The 12,577-nt window shown below is 41.0% G+C and overlaps 1 protein-coding gene and 2 long non-coding RNA genes across 5 annotated transcripts in view; 1 reads left to right on the plus strand and 2 right to left on the minus strand.

Moving 5' to 3' along the window:
- LOC146673261 (uncharacterized) overlaps positions 1-12,577 on the minus strand; it is a 171,962-nt gene that overhangs the window by 19,813 nt on the left and 139,572 nt on the right. The gene's annotated exons all lie outside the window — the stretch shown is intronic.
- On the plus strand, positions 1,984-2,813 carry LOC146673262 (uncharacterized). Its single transcript, XR_014910594.1, has 2 exons — positions 1,984-2,075; positions 2,179-2,813. It is a non-coding gene; the product is annotated as an uncharacterized LOC146673262 (long non-coding RNA).
- LOC146673263 (uncharacterized) lies at positions 8,135-10,650 on the minus strand. 3 transcript variants are annotated; one of them, XR_014910596.1, is made up of 4 exons: positions 10,507-10,650; positions 10,134-10,213; positions 8,972-9,059; positions 8,135-8,252 (listed from the first exon to the last, which is right to left on the minus strand). It is a non-coding gene; the product is annotated as an uncharacterized LOC146673263 (long non-coding RNA). The 3 variants fall into 3 exon arrangements; XR_014910597.1 differs by having other exon boundaries at positions 10,511-10,635; XR_014910595.1 differs by having other exon boundaries at positions 8,136-8,252; positions 8,979-9,059.

The raw sequence follows: 12,577 nt of genomic DNA on the forward strand, positions 1-12,577 counted from the left end.
TCCACTGAGCGCTCAACACAGACAGCATAGTCAGAAGGAAGAGCTCAGGGCAAGCTAGCAAGACAGAAGTTAAGCTCTCCTTGCAACATGGACCTCCCCCACCCTCATTCAGATCTGGCGTTTGGAATTATTTTGGTTTTCATGTGACGTATGACCCTGAAGGTAAGCGAGTCATGGACTAAAGTAAAACAGTATGTTGGATGTGCCATGCAATGCTCAATTACATGGGTGGGAACTAGTGTGTTAGCGCAGTTAGCTCGTTAACGTGTTGGCCGTCTAGCCCCATGCACGGGGTGATCGGCGGTAGCTCGTTAACGGAGATTTGCCGTGTTGTGGCGTTAAGGTCATTTCAACGAGATTAACCTGAAAGCACTCGTGGGAACACAACGAATATGACTGCACATTTACGCCGACATCATCCTAGTGTAAAGACAAAAACAACAAGCATGCTACAAACTTTAGCCGAGTCATTTAGACAGCCGTTAGCACATGATTCTCCTTATATGTTTAATATGCTGCTGAGAATATAGCCCAGAAGAAGCGGATAGTATAGCTTTTATTTTGGAAAGAGACATTTCTCTGTAATAAACTCTCTTTTCCACAGATGAGTGATTCCTCAATCAGATACAGGGCTTGCAATATCGCTAGCCCGACGTCCTGGGGCTAGCGATTTTTTCAGTCGGGCTACCACAATCTATCTCTTCCCTGCCCGTCGGGCTATTGTAGGAAGGAAAAATATATGTCAATGCTTTTGCATTCTTTCAGAAATGTAGCTGGGTAATTATGTCATTGGCATCGGTGAGCCACTGTCAATATGTGACATATTGAAATCGCGTTTGAATTTGCGCTTGTTTTTTTGCTTTCACTTTGCAATCGTGCGAACTGTGTATAGAGAGCGACAGCACTGATCTGTGAGTGATGATAATTTGTGCACCAATTCCTCTGACATCGTCTTATTAATCGTTAGCTTACTATGCAAACATGACAAGTGAAATCTCCCGCAGCAAGCTTAAACATGTGAGAGGTTGATCGCACAGAGAATCGCTGAGCTTATGTGAGTGCGTGTGTAAAAGCAGCAGGATATATATTTCAGTTCTGCTGAGCCAAATAAGACAGGTCAGGGTGAAGAAGTGACAGCCAAAGAAAAGCTTACCACAAAACGGAGAAGTTATGACAAATCAGACTATAAGGCAAAAAGAAAGTGCAGCTTTATGGTTTCATGGACAAAAGAATTTCTGTGGCTGCAATATGACGAGCTAAATAACCAGGGCTGCACATAAGTGGTCCGCAGGTGCGCATTCGCTGTCAAAATAAAAAACACGCACAAGGGTTAGGGTTAAATTTAAAAACTGTACTTTTGAGTTAAAATATATATTTATAATTTTAATAAATGACAAATTAAAAAGGCATGAACATTTTTTTTGTATCGAAAAAATATCGAACCGTGACACCAAAGTATCGAACCGAACCGAACCGTGAATTTTGTGTATCGTTGCACCCCTAATATACATATATCTGTATTGGTTTTAATAAATTAATTTGACCCCTGTATTGAAAATACCATATTGTATTCATACAGAATCAGTTTGGTATCATTGTTTGTCTGCTCACTGATTGTTGAAGCTAAGAGCTGCTTTGATCTGTTTAGATCTAAAGTATCCAAAGTTGAGCTCTGATGTTTCTTCACCCGTGTGTGTTATATGTGATTCCTACATGCTGGCAGAGCAGCAGTTTATGAAATGTATATTTGTTTTATGCTTACAGATATGTTTTTCTTGACAGAGCCTCTGCAGAGGTTTGACAAAGCAGAGAAAACATGTGCTTTACATTTTACTGTGATTTATTGAGATATTTGTTTCCTGATGTTCAGCAGGAATGGAGAAATAGAATCAAAGGCAGATGTTTTTGCTTTTTTTGTAATGATGTAAGTAAATCTTCAATATTATTTATTTGCTTGGTTATATTAGGAGTGTTTCTGAGTGAGGGGGGAGGAGTCATCATCCAGGTAAAGTGACGTAGATCAGTGGATACACTTGTCTCCCCTTTAAAAGAGACAATCCAAGTCATCCTTAAATGTTAGTGCTTTCAAATACACAAACATTTTTAAAGGACAAAAATGAACATCCAACTTTGACTGTAATACAAAATAAATCTTTGCATGTGTTTTTTCAAACTCAGATGGGCAGCATATCAGTCTTGGACTGTCTAACCTGCCGGAGCAGCACTGAATGACCACCACACATGTGTTACGCCCCTAGTCTAGGCGTATAGGGACGCACATAAGGTTGGAGGAGAGAGAGACAAATCCCCGCCCTGGTTCCCAAGCCAAACATCCAAACCAGTTGTGAGTAAAAAGGTGATTTTATTTAAGGAAAAGAAGCATAGCTCCAGGGTGAGCCCAGGCCAAAATAATAAACAAAACCAACTAAGTACCACCAGAGAAAAACTAACTAAACCCTAGGAAAGAAACAGAACAAACAAATGACAGAGCTATCCCTCGCTCCCTACCCGGAAAACAGGAGAAAACGGTTCCAAAAGAAAAGGCGGCTTCCGCTTCCGCCCAAGAGTGCCTACGCTCTCAGCACCAGGAGCGGCTTTCACAATTCATGCTCACACAAATACACAATAAGAATACAGGCTGGGAAAACCAGGGTCAGGGCCGCGTCGGCTGTCAAGCTACTCGCTCGCTCCACTCTCTCTCCCTCTCTCTGTGGATCTGTCAGAGCGGCTTTTTGAAGGTAGTCACCTGCTCCATGGTCCAATCAGCCGCTCACTACTCTTCATTAGGGGAGGGACCTGGAAAGAGTCTTAAGCACAGTACAGAAACACAGGAAGAAAACAGCCCACACAGGGTCCTCATGGCCACAGCCGTAACACATGAGCATGTTCCTGCAACATTCAGCATCTGATCCTTCATCTGTGTGCTTCTGCTTTTGGTAAGTAGAGTTACCCAACTCCAGTAACTCTAAACACATGCCATCCATTTCTAACGGCCTGGTTACTTCCTGTCAGTTACTTTAGAAACCATGTGGTCACCTGACCTAACACTGTTTCTTCTTCTTCCCCTTAATGTTCAAGTGTCACATGTCCAACAGCTGGAGAGGAAACTACACCAGTGTACTGAGATGTTTCAGCAACACGTGCCAGATGCTGTTCCTTCATGGTGACATCACCAGAGACAGCCCCGCCCACCTCAGGACCTCGCCATTGATCATGATGATTAAAATGATGACAGCGAGCGGAACTAAGACTGTAAAAATCCACGACCAGAATGTTTCTTTCTAATTATTAATGAATACTGAGAGCCTCTTTCTGTGTTTTGTCTGTTTTGGTTGTTTTTTTACCTCATTTGTTACTAACAAAGTTCACAAACTCACACAGTTTACATTCTGTATGTTTCCATCTTTACCAGCCACACTCTAACTGCATTTAAGAAAATAATCCTTAGAAATCGTCGTTTTTCTCTTTTGTAATTGATGATAATTCAGTGAATATACTGCGCTGCTTCCTTTTATTGCGTCACATATTGCTTTAAGTTTTTCAGTGTCCAGTTATTTTTTACTGCTGTTTGAATTCTCTGTATGTTTGACCCTGTAGACTGTTTGATGGACTGCTTGTCTTCCTGTTTGTAACCGCCGCCTGTTTTTTAATAAAGATTTGGATTTCTGACTTCAACACAGCCTCTGCGTGTCCTCCCTTTGTGTCCTCTTCCTCTGTGAATGTGTTGCATGTGTCACAGATTCATTTTATTAACAGCTTTCCCACAGTGAGTTGCATCAGCATTCATTCACAGCACATTTCAGAAGGATTCAGATTAATACAGTGATCTTACAGTCAGAATGATCCTGACAGAGTGCCACTGTAAATGATCTTTCATCGGGTAAATTTTAAAGTTCAGTATTTCAAAGCAGGAGTTATGAAGACTCATACTGGCATTAGGACTAATAATATGTACTTACAAAGTCAAAGTTTTTTAATTATGCTAGAATATTGGAAGACAATCAACTTTTAGTGTTTTCCGCATATTAATTATTCTGAAATAGAGACGGTGACCCTAACTGTACAGAAGCACTAAACAACTGACAATCTAACAGACATCATTGGCCTGAGCCGTCATGCACAGTGAGTCTGATCCTTTGCTGTGAGAGTCTGACAAGCATGTTTCTGGTCAGTTTGGAAGAAATAATATCACAATGTTGATCTTTTTTTCAATATTCCTTCTCTTTTACAACATAAACTGTGATCAAAGCTACTTATGTTCACAGCATGTAATAATACTGACAGTCCAGGGCATTGTGGTCTGTTGAGCTAGGGTTAGGGTTAGCAATTCAGACATATGTAATCAATATTAAATGTCTCTGACGTGGGCCACTATCCGCAGTGTTGGGAAATCCGTACCAGGCTGGAACGAGTCAAGGTAGGTGAGCATCCACGAGAAGACACAGCAGATGCATCCTACTAATACTGACAGGACCAGGAGACTCCAGAAACCGAGCATCTTCTCTTCAGTGCCATCCTCGCCTGTCACCCTCTCTGCCCGCAGCTCTTTGAGTATGGGGTAGATAAGGGCGCAGAGAAACCCTTATTACTAATTTGTATTATAATTTGATTTTCATGAAATATTCATATTCAGTATCAGTCCTTTTATATTAATAACCACGTATCCACCCAGGCTCATGGTGGGGCAGGGCTCTGTCCTGGGATGCTTGAGTACAAGGTAATGTACACCTGACCAGGTATCCAGTCTGTCAGAATTGTTTTCAATATTTGGTTCAAAAACACGAGTGACAACAAAAATCCAACTAGGATTCTTGCATATGATGAATGAAGTCTGTCTTTGACTGTATTGTCCAGCTGATCCATCAAACCCCCAGCAGGTGAACCTTATTCATGACATAACACTGCAACAATGTAAAAAATGAAACAGCAACAGTCTAAATGTAAAGTGCATTCTAAAGTCCTCTTCAATAAATCATATGCAAAGAGTCATTCAGGACTGTAAAACGTGATCTACAGAACCCAGAGTCTTCATCATTAAATCTCTGGTTGCTTCATTTTTCTATCCTATATCAGACACTTTAAGGTTAGGTTAGGTAAAGTTGCATTGTCGTGGTGAGGCAAAGTGCTTTATGTGTGTGTGTGTGTGTGTGCGTGTCATGAACGGCTATAAAAGGCCTATAATTAAAGAACAAAGCGGGTTTGAGTTCGAGTTGCGGCAGACTGTCACTACTTGTAAGTGGAACGCAGCCTTCCTACGGCGGACAGCTAATAACAGGAATCGGACGCGGTCCACCCAAGTCCACAGCAACCACCATAGCAACCGCCTAGCATGACCTTAAAAACATATTCTGTCTTCATAACTATCAAACACGTGAAATGATTTGCAAAGTGTGAAAGTGTTACAGCTGCAGAGAGCTATGGCGGCATCTTTGGAAGCTGTTTACACAGCTAATAATATACGATGTAACCATGGAGACAGTCAGTCACGTGAGCTAGCGGTGCACGTTTACTACAGTGAATAAGGTGATTGCGTCCACACGCTGCAGAGGGTAAAGACATTACTTCAATATTGTTTTATATTGATATATATTTGCCTTCTGTTGACCATCACCTCAGGTTCACCATCACAGTTTCAGCAGACAGATGCACACTGTCTAAATATGAACACATTCAAAAACTCATGTCTCAGAAATAACCACAGCTGTTCATGTTTGTCATTAGAATTTTATTTGTAAGAAAATTATAAGCTTTATATTGTGCATCAAATAAAAGAACATTTCACAACTCTGAGTCAACAGAAACAGGTAACAGAAATGTCTCTAATGTGTACAGTGTAGTGTAAGCATTAAAAGATCATAAAGGAAACACTAACATTTATGTGAAACTAATTGTAATAAAAAAAATGAACAGGTGGTTTATAGATGTAAAAGAAAGAATCTGAAAACAACACTTTTTTGGTCTAAGTGATCAAAGTAGAAAACAGAACTGATGTTCAAAAACAAACCGTAGCTGCACTAATATTACACATCGTTGTACTGAACAGACATGTTGCTTTTAAAACCACATGCAGTGTGTGACCATGACTGTTCACTGAGACCATGAACGCCACTTCGCTGAAGCCTTCACCTTCTTTTTCTTCTTCTTCTTCTTCTAAATTGGAAGCAGAAGGAGCATGAGCTGCTTTGATCTACTGAAAGGAAAAAGAAGAACATCTGAGTTGAAACCAGTCAGCTGAAATCAATAAGACAGGAACAAATTCAATGCAGTGTCTCAGGTGGCTTAGCCTGTTACAACTGTTGATACAAGCTAAATACGGTTAACACACAGTGTCAGGGAGCTCCAGTGTGGGAACTAGTGGCTTTAGGTTTGTAGTCATTTAACTTTCATCCATTCATTCATTTAATTCAGGAGGAAGAAATGTCAGGTTGGTGCAGGCTGGTTACATGCATTTGGTCCCATGCTGTCTTTAACTAAATGACTTGGTTCACTTTATGGCTGGGCTGTATGTGGGGTTATATCATGTTATTTGGGCAGGAGTACCTGTCCTCTGTTAGACTTAGAAAGTTTCTCCATAAGTAGAGTTTCTAACTCTTATAGCACATCTGTGGCTGACAGCTTTTTGGTGGCTCTTTTTACCCCACACTGGCTGTGAGTGTGTAAATAGCCCCACTAGTTCTTTTGGATTGCAGTTAACTTGGGAGGAAGAGGTAGGTCTGCCATGACTAGATGAATAACAATTATCTGGGATACATAAATTTCAGTCTTGGCAGCCGGGGGTCAGTCCGCCAGGGCCTCCGCTCCTGGCCGCCACCCGGCACGCAGATCGCGGATACAAGCGGCAGAAATGAGCTTCCTCCGAAGGGTGGCTGGCCTCTCCCTTAGAGATAGGGTGAGAAGTTCGGCCATCCGGGAGGGGCTCAGAGTAGAGCAGCTGCTGCTCCACATCGAAAAGAGCCAGCTGAGGTGGTTCGGGCATCTGACAAGGATGCCCCCTGGGCGCCTCCTGGGTGAGGTGTTCCAGGCATGTCCCACCGGGAGGAGGCCCCGGGGCAGACCCAGGACACGCTGGAGAGATTATATCTCTCGGCTGGCCTGGGAACGCCTTGGTATTCCCCCGGATAAGCTGGAGGAGGTGGCTGGGGAGAGGGAGGTCTGGGCCTCTTTGCTTAGGCTGCTGCCCCCGCGACCCAGCCCCGGATAAAGCGGATGAAGATGGATGGATGGATGGATGGATGGTTGGACATAAATTTCATAATGCATGCATATATCTCTATAAACCTGCCTGAGGGCTGCCATTTTTTACATTCAGTTATTTCTTTGTTGAATCTAAATAATGAATGTGTTACAGTTAAACTGACACTGGTCAGTGTAAATGGCTCATTGTGACACAGAAACCTTTAAATTAAACCTGATATCGAGTGTCAAACAATATCAAAGCTGTAAAAGCTGTTTACAGTCAGAATTTATAAAACTATGATTGTAAATAAATTCAAACAAGTGAGCTTTTCTCTTTGTGCTGAATATCAACACTGTGACTTCTTAGACTGTAAGCTTTACTTCAGCACAACCAGTTGTAGAAGCTGCCACTCCAAATGTCTTTTGATAACAAGAAAAAAATACCTTTTCAGTCCACGGCCTGAAGTTCTTCTCCGACATCTTCTGCCATCGGCTTTGTCTGCTGGTTTGAAGACAATAAACCACAAAAAAGATGATTGAGTCACTTTGTCTGCGTCATGCAGCTCGAATGTGTCGTGTAACGATGTTGAATAGCCGTCGTTATCCCTCTGCTGTGTCAGTAGGATTGTACTGTACAGCATCTCATTGATATGTGAGGAATGCTAATGTAACACGATAACAGACTTACATCATTAAAACATAAAGGACAGGAGATATTTAGATATTTTTATATTTATATTACATTTTATAGCTGACGGATATTACTAAATAGATAGAATTTACTAAATAGCTGGATGAAGATGAAAAATATGTCTATAATAACAAATGACCATGAGAGCCAGTAGAATTAATTCAACTGGACACTCGAAACATGTCCTTAAATGCTCTTTAAGTGGCAGAACAGATGAACAAACAGTTAATTGCTTACTTGAGATGAAATCTGCTCAGCTACTTTGAAAACAGCTTCCTCCTTTAACAGGATGACTGCTCAGGGGTAAGGCCATCATGCAGTCCAGCAACCTTTATGGTTCTGCTTTGATTCACCAGGAACTATTAGGGAAACCTTCCAGCGCCTCCTGTGAAAGACACAGGCATAAACACACAAACATTTATTAACATGTTCCACAGTCTTCCAGTTTGATTTTCTCATCCTGTGGACAACAACGTACATGGATGCAGGTTTATTGTTAACTGTTGTAAGGTTTATTTAATGAACATATCCAGCTGCAGCTCCACTGTGATCCTGAACTGGATAAGCACTTAAGAAAATGTGTCAATAAATGGACAAACATCAACATACTATAATTATCCAAACAGACGGGACCAATAATGCTTCACTGAGTCAGAGACTTTAACGTCTCTTCTATGTAAGAATGTCTCGTGCTGATATACCTGCAAACTTGACAACAAAGGTTTTTCAGACTACATGTAGCTGTCCTCTATGTCAGCTCACACATTTACATTTATGTCACACTTATTTCTGCATTTTATAATTATTACTTACATTTTGATTAGATAGCTTGAGTTTGTAAATGATCAGATTACATAATTGGAATACAATGTATCCAGTTCAGGGTCGCGGGAGGATGAAGCCTATCCCAGCTGATACAGGACAAAGACAGGCTGCCAGTTTATTGCAGGGCTAACACAATATGTGTAACAGAAAATCCACTTAAATGTTTGATATTTCTTATAATAATCATAATTATGACTATTATTTAAAGATTTCTTTATAAATACATTTTGATTTTTTATAACCTCTAAAATATAAACCTGAGCTGTTTCAGATTCTGACCTCTGACCTCACTGTAGCTCCCTCTTGGAAGTACGTCTGCTTCTTGTCCCCAGTGTTGACCGCCTGCCCTTGATATCACGTACTGTACCTGAGGAACAAAAAAGGACAAACACTTGCCTTCATTTAAGAAGTACATTCATACAGAGGTAATCTATGGAAACACACTAGTTCACCCTTTGGGAGAAATCAGTTCCTGTGAAACATTTCTGTAAATGAACATCATGTGGAGAATGAATGAAATGAGTTCTTCAGGTGACTCAGCAGTCCCACACTGACAAATGAAATCTAGTTAAACTATTAAGAATATTTGCCCTTCTGAAATCTGTGTTAAACAACAACAAACATAAATTAGTAACAAAAATACAGCTGAGTAGAGGCTTTACAAACCACCAGCAGCCATAATGCTAAATTTTAATCTTCAAATGTTTCTGAGCCGTCTTTAACCTGCTTTTAACACATTAAAGTCCCACAGTCAATGCAGCCTGACTCAATCCTAGATGTTCAGCACACAGAGACACAGAGGTGCCGCTTAAAGTTTAGTGTTAACCTGAGTCACTGATCATTTGCAGTATTACAGAGTCTGGCAGTCTTTGCATGATGTCCACGTCACTGTAAGTTTCTAGCTGACTCTCAGGTGTGACAGGTGTGCCAGCAGGAAAGAGTAATAATAACCTGCATCCTGAGGTTTGTCATGCAGGATTAAAGGAGCCAGGCTTTGTTCACACAGCTGGGATTGTATTTTACACTGACCCTGGGTCAGTATAAGTATCATACAGTTTAAACGAAGCACTGAAACTTGCATATATTTATTACAGATGCACTGAAGCTAATCGAGATATTTGCTGTCAATCTGTGGCTGCGATTAAACACTTTACTGGAAACTTTATTAACTAGTAACTTCATCAGTCATGACAGAAGCTAATATTTCTGTGCTAGCATCGTTTAACCAGCAACAGCTTTACTCCAATATAAGCTAACGTTTACACCGTAACTTTAAGCTAGCACGATAAAGACGGTAAAACACGTAATAATATCTACAAATGCATCTTAAAGCTGTTATATTAGCACTCGGTGTATTACTAACATAACCACATTAACATTACTGACACTCGCTGACTTTTAATAGTCATTCTATAAATGCTGTCCGTTTAAACGGTCTTACCTGTACACACTGCATATCCACCGGATTGCAGCCAGAGTGGATTCTGGAGTCTTCCCACGCTCCTGTTAGTGATCCTCCATCTGGATGGATGAGAACAACCTTCTGAACAATCTAGCAGGAGATGACCCATATCTATGGGACTGGTTTGTGCTAATAACGCCCATTGTATGGACTGATAACAGCCGAAGCGGGTGAATAAAGTCACCCAGTAGCTAGCTGTGCCATTACCCAGCATACATCACTCCCTCCGTAAATGCAATAAACCATACAAAAGTATCGTTCTACCTGTTTTTCAGGTAGTTGTTTACATTATATAATTTATTGTGTTCTGTATACGTCACTACAATGTGATTTGGAAAATGTCTAAATATACCGACAGCAGGCACTTCCGCGGCAATCTCTTCAATCGGAGGACCCTTCACGTCAATTCCCGACGCGAGAGGGGTAACCTGCGCGTCCATAAGTGAAGCAGAGGGAGCCTGACCATGCGTCACACGTTTGACGAGTTGGGAGTGAGAACGTGTTGGCCACACCCACTTTAACCTCTGACTACTTTTCAGAGTCCTTTTCACTTTGACTTCATTTCTACTTAACTACAGATGAACTACAGAAGTGTCTGATTATCAGTAATAATCTATAATTTACTGAATAATATGTAGAATATAAAGCAGAATCTGTGGGATGACTTACTGTAGTCAGTTCAGGAGAATCCTCAGAGTTTCTGCTCCTCATCATGATGGAAAAATGAAAACATGTTGATGCTCTTTGAGCTGGAATCAGTCCAAAGCAGCCGTGAGTGTGAACCAACAGACATCATTATAATAACTCTGACATGAATCCTGATAGAAATCCTGCTCACTGACCTCTCTAACTGTAACTCTGTCACTGACACATCTGCCAACATCTGTTCCTGTAACAGCTTAGAGGAGTTCAGCACTTTCTCTCAGATTATTATGAGAAAAGTTAATATGACCCTAAATGTGGCGCAGCAATAAACAGATTCCAAACAACAAACTCACAGACTATGAGATCTGCTCACAGATGTCTATGAGGTGTGTGTGAAACACATTTTCAGCTTTTTAATATTCTGAATAATTTAGCGCCCAGCTATCTTTCTGAACTACTCCATTCATACAATCCCAACACAGCACTTAGATCGTCCAATCACAGGCTCCTAGCACAACCTAGGACTCGAATGAAGTCGAGAGGTGACCGGGCCTTTGCATCCGTGGCACCTAGACTCTGGAATAACCTCCCTGTTCATATTCGTACTGCTGAGTCTATCCAGTCTTTTAAATCACGTCTTAAAACTTATTTTTTTACTTTGGCTTTTGATTCTGTCTAGTTGGCTGGTCTAGCTTGTTGTGTTGTTACCTATTGTTTGTTGTCCTCTTTTATTGTTTGTTTTAACTGTCTCATGCTTTTACTGACTGTGAAGCACTATGGTCAACACTGTTGTTTTAATATGTGCTATATAAATAAATTTTGATTTGATTTGATTTTATGGACACATTTCATAAATCTGCATATTTTTCCCTGTTCAGCAGTGTAAGAATCTAAATTGTTGTCTGAAGGCCAAAAGATGCCAAACAGATTTAGGTTCCCAAGTCGACCATTACAGTATAACACTTCGTCAATTGTTCGTCTGTCCTGCTCACATCTCCAATTGTTGTACACGTTGTCATTAACGTGGCTTCACTCCACATCAGTCACGCCGCTTTGCTCGCTAAAACACATAAAGACGCTGTCATAGCCTGTCAACAACGTTGATTGGCTGCGTATATACGAATGTGAATCACATTAATGGCTGGACTATGGGATAAGGTGGCATCGTTCTAATCCCATGCAGGAGCAGCCAGTCACTCACTGACTAACACTGCAAAACAGAATTGTTAAAGTTTTAATTTTAATTTCAATTCAGGTTAGATTTTTTTTTGTGCGCAACGCAGATTTTCTGTGCGCAGAGACCGTGCCAACAGTGCGCAGCTTAGAGGGAACATTGCTGGGTGATACCAGCTGTTTTAGCCAACTTGCTTTGCATTTTAAGATAAAACCTCTTTTCACTGAAATTCTGGTGTTCGTCTCCTTATTTATGTTGCAGCTTTTGAGCCGGGTGGTAACATAAGGGAGAAAGTTAACAGAAGGAGTAGGCAAGAGAAAAAAAATAACACAGTAGGCAAACCACAGCAACTACCAACATATGCATAAATAACAGTAAATAATAAATAATAATAAGTGCTCACCGGGCAGCCAAGCAGCCACCAGGAGTGAACTCAACCAGATGGCTGGAGTCCTTCTCCCAGCCTCCAGCCCCAGAATGGGGAACGCTGGTGTGTCAAAACCCCATTCCTCACTCTGCTCGCTCATAAATCTTAACATAACAAAGCAGAAATAAAACTGATGAAAGACGAGCAGCAGAAAATAGTCTGCAGGGAGAGAGCATG

The sequence above is a fragment of the Rhamphochromis longiceps genome, linkage group LG3 (assembly GCF_057381845.1).
Source record: "Rhamphochromis longiceps isolate RC_006_pf linkage group LG3, R_longiceps_female_GT1.1, whole genome shotgun sequence".
NCBI classification, from domain to species: Eukaryota; Metazoa; Chordata; class Actinopteri; order Cichliformes; family Cichlidae; genus Rhamphochromis; species Rhamphochromis longiceps.